The sequence below is a fragment of the Tachypleus tridentatus genome, chromosome 11, assembly GCF_004210375.1.
Source record: "Tachypleus tridentatus isolate NWPU-2018 chromosome 11, ASM421037v1, whole genome shotgun sequence".
Lineage (NCBI taxonomy): Eukaryota > Metazoa > Arthropoda > Merostomata > Xiphosura > Limulidae > Tachypleus > Tachypleus tridentatus.
Genome location: NC_134835.1, coordinates 30,019,572 through 30,025,648, shown reverse-complemented (window position 1 = coordinate 30,025,648; position 6,077 = coordinate 30,019,572).

The following is a 6,077-nucleotide window of genomic DNA, read 5'->3' as shown; positions in this document are numbered from 1 at the left end:
AGCCATTATAGACGTGTATCACAAATCTGTTATCAGATATGTTTTCACATTGGACAAATATCAAAACAACTCCATGGGAAGCAAGGGTAAAATCGCGAGATTTTTATTATGACGAACAAGCTGTGTGTAATTAGACATAAAAATATTCCTGTCTTAGCAAAATGGCCTGGCATGGCCTAGCGCGTTAAGGCGTGCGCTTCGTAATCTGAGGGTCGCGGGTTCGCGCCAAATATGCTCGCCCTCCCAGCCGTGGGGGCGTTATAATGTTATGGTCAATCCCACTTTTCGTTGGTAAAAGAGTAGCCCAAGAGTTGGCGGTGGGTGGTGATGACTAGCTGCTTTCCCTCTAGTCTTACACTGCTAAATTAGGGACGGCTAGCACAGATAGCCCTCGGGTAGCTTTGTGCGAAATTCCAAAACAAACAAACAAACAAAGTCTTAGCAAAATAGTGGGGAGCAAGATGTATACATTAATTATGGATTATTCATTCTATAATTCTCTTCGCAAAACATAAGAGGACCAGCATGGCTAAGTGGTTAAGGCACTCGATTCGTAATCTGAAGGTTGAGGCTTCGAATCCCCGTCGCACCACAAATACTTGCTCTTTCAGACGTGGGGGCGTTATAATGTACGATCAATCCCCCTGTTTGTTGGTAAAGGAGTTGGCGGTGGGTGGTAATGTCTAGCTGCCTTCCCTCTAGTCTTACACTGCTAAATTGAGAACAGCTAGCGCAGATAGACCTCTAGTAACTTTGGGCAAAATCAAACATAAGACTTAACTTTTTTGTTTTGGTAAAACTGTATTGCCCGTGTCTGTTTTTTTGCAAAACTTGATATATTGTTTCAAGTGTAACATTATAACGCCCTTACGACTGAAAGGACAAGCATGTTTGGTACGAAGGGGATTCGAACCCGCGACCCTCGGATTAGAAGTCGAGTGCCTTAACCACCAGACCATTAGGGGCCTGTTTATTATTTATCTGACATAATAAAGTCATTGAATTTTATTTCTGGTATAAACATTTTTAGGTACACGTATTTGACTTAATGTTGAAACCTACAGACTGTAGTAAAATCATGAACCGTTTAATAATTATTTTCGACCAGTTTTATTTCATATTGTTAATGGAATCAGTATTGCTTTGTTTACTTTAACCTGTTTTCAGCAGGTACACCTTTGATATAAATGTGTATGTGTACAGAATGCTGCTATTTATATAATTCACCTGTTTAACCAACGTTTACAGTGTTAGGTAAATAAATAAGTCACGCCTTAATGTACTGCATATACTAAACGAAGAGCAATTACTGATAGTGTAGTTGAAATATAACTGAAAAACACAAAACAGGAAATTCTAGTTGTATCAGTGCAGCATAGGAATTTATTAGCTCATAATCACAGTTTATTCTTGGAACGTGTACGATGCATGAACTACAGTGTGTGTATGAAAGAATAGTTTTCTGTCCACATCCTGGTCTTATAAGCACATAACATATGCTTATAGATTAATCTAACTCGTGGCGCAACGACTAATATTTCTATGGATTCTATCAACTTCACACGTAGAGGAAACTGTAGAAATGTTCTCAATTAAGGTCGTTATTTATATTTGTGGATATATCATGTACAATTGTCGACTGTCAGCGTTTTCTCCACTGTATTACTTTGTATATATATTTTTATAACAAAGCCACATTGGGCTGTGTTGTGTCCACCGCGGGAAATCGAACCCAGGAATTTACCGTTGTAAGTCCGTCGACTTACCGATATCCCAATTAAGTACATAAATTTAAATTGGTTTGTAAGTAAACAAAATCATAAAAATATCGTGTATATACTTATAGATATCAACTGTGAATTTTGATTTGTATGGTAAGTAACATGGAAACAATCTGACTGATAATAAACAGCATGTAATTTGAGGACCTCAGGTTCGAGCCCCCTTCACACCAAATTATGCTCTCCCTTTCAATCGTTATAATGTTAGAGTCAATCCCACTATTCGTTGGTAAAAGAGTATCCAATGAGTTGGCGGTGGGTGGTGATGACTAACTGTCTTTCCTTTAGTTTTACATTGCTAAGTTAGTGACGGCTAGCGCAGATAGCTATCGCGTAGCTTTGTGTCGAAAATTCAAAAACAAAACAAACAAAAAGACGAGACAATAATTTATATATTCTGTTATGATTATTGGCTTTATGCTGAGAGTTTTGGAAGTGTTTTTAAAAGCATTTAAGTTTTTATTTATAGTTCTAGGTATATGATATGTGATGAAAACAACTTTAAGTTTTGAAAGTGTTTAATTAATCAAACACACATTTTAGCGTTTACTATCGAAGAAGAAATGGCTACTTTACTGAAAGCGTTCAGGCTTATACTGAAGTTAAGTTCTCTCATTACTGTATCTTTTTATTACTGCATATCCTTTATGAAGGTTATAATTTCACAAATACGCTTTAGGTAGTTTCCAAAAGCTAACATAGCCAGGTAGTTAAGACACTCGACTCGTAATATGAGGGTCGTGGGTCGAATTCCCGTCAAACCAAACATGTTCGTCCTTTCAGCCGTGGGGGCGTTATAATATCTCGGTCAATCCCACTTTTCTTTGGTAAAAGAGCAGTCAAAGAGTTGGCGGCGGGTGGTGATGACTAAATGCCTTCACTCTAGTCTTTGCTAAATTAGGAACGGCTAGCGCGGATAGCCTTCGTGTAGCCTTGCGCGAAATTCAAAACAAATCACACCAATCAAAAAACTGAATCTTATATGTATATGTATTGTAATTTGATAATACAATCAGACTGGGTTTATTTATGTTTTTACTACACAGGTTTAGCGATTGTGAAACAGCGTTATTTATAAACTGTCTGTTTTTTGTGTAATATACTGTTGACAAGGGTTGTTTGTTACATAAGTATTATGTTATCTTTTATTTATTCGCATATTTGTTTATCGCATATGTCTTCCCTAAATGTTTTGAATGGTTAGAATGTTTGGCGGGGAGAGAAGAGATGTGGGGGAAATCCTAAATCCTCGTTGAAATGACGTTTGACACGCTGCATATTTTCAGGTTTGGATTGGTTCGTTTTGAATTTCGCGCAAAGCTACACGAGGGCTATCTGCGCTAGCTATCTCTAATTTAGCAGTGTAGGACTAGAGGGAAGGCAGCTAGTCATCGCCAACTCTTGGGCTACTTTTTTACCAACGAATAGTGGGATTGACCATGATGTTATAATGTTCCCACGACTGAAAGGGCGAGCATATTTGGTGTGACGGGGATTCGAACCCGCGACCCTCGGATTTCAGGTTTGGATGCGTTATAAGAGTGACAGTCGATCCCGATACTCAGTTGAAAGCAAAAGACAAGCGCTTATGGTGGTGAGTGATGCTGGACGGCTGCCTTCTCTCTAACAAGTTGCTAAAAATTAAGGGTAGCTTCATAAGAACCCCAGGGGTCTCTGACCTGTCTGTTAAACTCATATTCACAATATCTGCTTTTCAAGTTGAAAATACTAATATACATAAGGTGAATACAGTCATTAGGGTGTAAACTACTTGTTTGTTTTAGCGCAAAGCTACATAACTGGCTCTGACCACCACGAGGAATCGAACCACGGATTTTAGCGTTATCTTTCCTTAAACTCCCCGCTGACACGCTAGAGGTAGGGGTCAAGTGAGAAACATTTTACTCTGTTCTGAATACGATATTCTTGAAACATCATAAAGTTAAAAAGGAAAGTTTTTGTTTTTATACGTACACTGTAAGTTTATAATACAATTTACGACTGTTTCATTTTTTGTTTTGTCAGGCATTGTACGTACTTCGTTCACAAATGAATGAGGATATTTGTTATTTCTCCAGAATTATACACGATAGTTTTATACCAAATAACACTGTTGTCATCGAACATTACGACACAGCAGTTAGACATTGTGTTGCAATGTCTCAAAAGACTATGGGAAAAATAAACATACTGAAGCCACGTAAGGTTGTGGTGTCTCCACTAATTTGTACTAACAGATAAAACACGCCTAAAATTATTTATAGAATAGTTAAGTCTTATTAATTACATATGGGGAAAAAATTACAAACAGAATTATTATTCAGCTATGTAAAAATTAATGATTTCACAGCCGTGATTATATATCACCTCTTACATCTAATATTCGCTATTTATGGTATTTCTTTATGTATATAACCATAGGCTCATCCTAGTGGTTGGCGTTCTGGGCTTTTCATAAAAGGTCCATAATTTCAGCTTGCGAGTCCCCAAGCGGCACAGGGGTATGTCTGAGGAGTTACACTGCTAGAAATGGGTCTCGATACCCCTATTGAACATAACACATATAGCCATTTGAATAGCTTTGTGTTTAATAACAAACAACCCACGTATATGCCGTATGTTGATTATTTGGTTAAAAGTAGCCGAATAGGCAACAGGTGCTCCTCTAGTCAGTAGTTATAAATTTAAGACAGTTACATTTGAACCCTGAGATATTTGACCCCATATTACGCCATACGTCGCTCATTTTAAAAGTAGCAAACATCAGTCTATATTCCTTATAACGTATCGCTAAATATTACCACTACATTGATATTATCATGGCCAGGTGGTTAAGGTACTCGACTCGTAATCCGAAGATCGCGGGTTCGAATCCTGGTCGCAACAAACATGCTCGCCCTTTCAGCCGTGGTGGTGTTATAATGTGACGGTCAATCGTTGGTAATAGAGTAGCCCAAGAGTTGGCGGGGGGTGGGATGATAATGACTTCCCTCTAGTCTTACACTAATAAAGTAGAGACGGCTAGCGCAAATTCAAAATAACAAACAACATTATCAACGATCCGCAGAAAAATGTCGGTCAAAGGTATACGACGTCTATTTGAGTTATCACCACCCACCGCCAACTCTTGGGCTGTCCTTTTACCAATGACTAGTAAAATTAATCGTCACATTATAACGCCTCCACGAATCCGCAAGTTGTGAGTCGAGCGTCCACCTGGTCTAGATTTACAGCCCGGCATTTTAATCACTGGACTGTAGTCGGCACATTTTTATAACAAAATGTAAAACATATGTTATCATAGATATTATGACTATCATAAGCTTTATTTGCTTTATAAATTTAACTTATCTCTTTGCATCCGGGTTTAATTATAATTCTTATCCAATATGTAAATCATGGAAACTATAAACGTCAAAAGCAGGTAATATAAATTTTAATGTTTACATTAGTATGGAGTGGAGTGTTTTTGTCAGTGTTTTTGTCAAATAGGAGATTTGACAATTCGAATGGTGACTTAAATACAACTAAGTATGTTTAGACGTTGGGCTGAACGAATTAGTAACAGAGTTGTCAGCGGTGTCACTACAGAAGATGACTCCTCACCCACATAAAAAGTAATTGCGCATCTTACGTTTATTTCTCTATAACTGTAATTATGATTCTGGCTGACTGATATTATTAACTTAACAGAATAGTACAACCGTCCTATAGTTCAAACAAAATAAACTGTACGTCTCTGCCCCTTGTCGGTAATTCTTCCAGGCTCTTTGGGTTCGACCCCTCCCCGCAACAGAAGCTTCGTGGGCATGCTTACGCCACTGAGGGTTATAGAAATATGTTTATTAAACTACACGTGTGCCATGAATAGGTGGAAATTACTTTAAATTTATAGCAACTACTTGCCTTGAAGTGTTTATAATCACACATACCAAATGCGTTTGTTTGCTTGCTGTTAAGCACAAAAATGTGCAATGGGTTATCTCTGCTGTGCCCACCATGGGAACCTACTATAATTACTGGTTGAATCAGAGTAGGTTCTAGATTCTATTTTCTAATCTGTTTGAAATGGGCTAACAAAAGATATTGACATCATTTGATATGCGACAGTCGCTTACAACTGGTGTCCTTTGTTCTGTAGTTCGAATCACAATATTTTTTTTTAATTTACGCTCCTAACACTTCTGTCTTTCAAATTTTTAAAAACTTAGTTATTTATCGTTATTATGTAGGTTTATAAATAGATCCACCGAATGGCAGAAGATTCAGTTAGAATATTTGTTAAAGAATAATGCT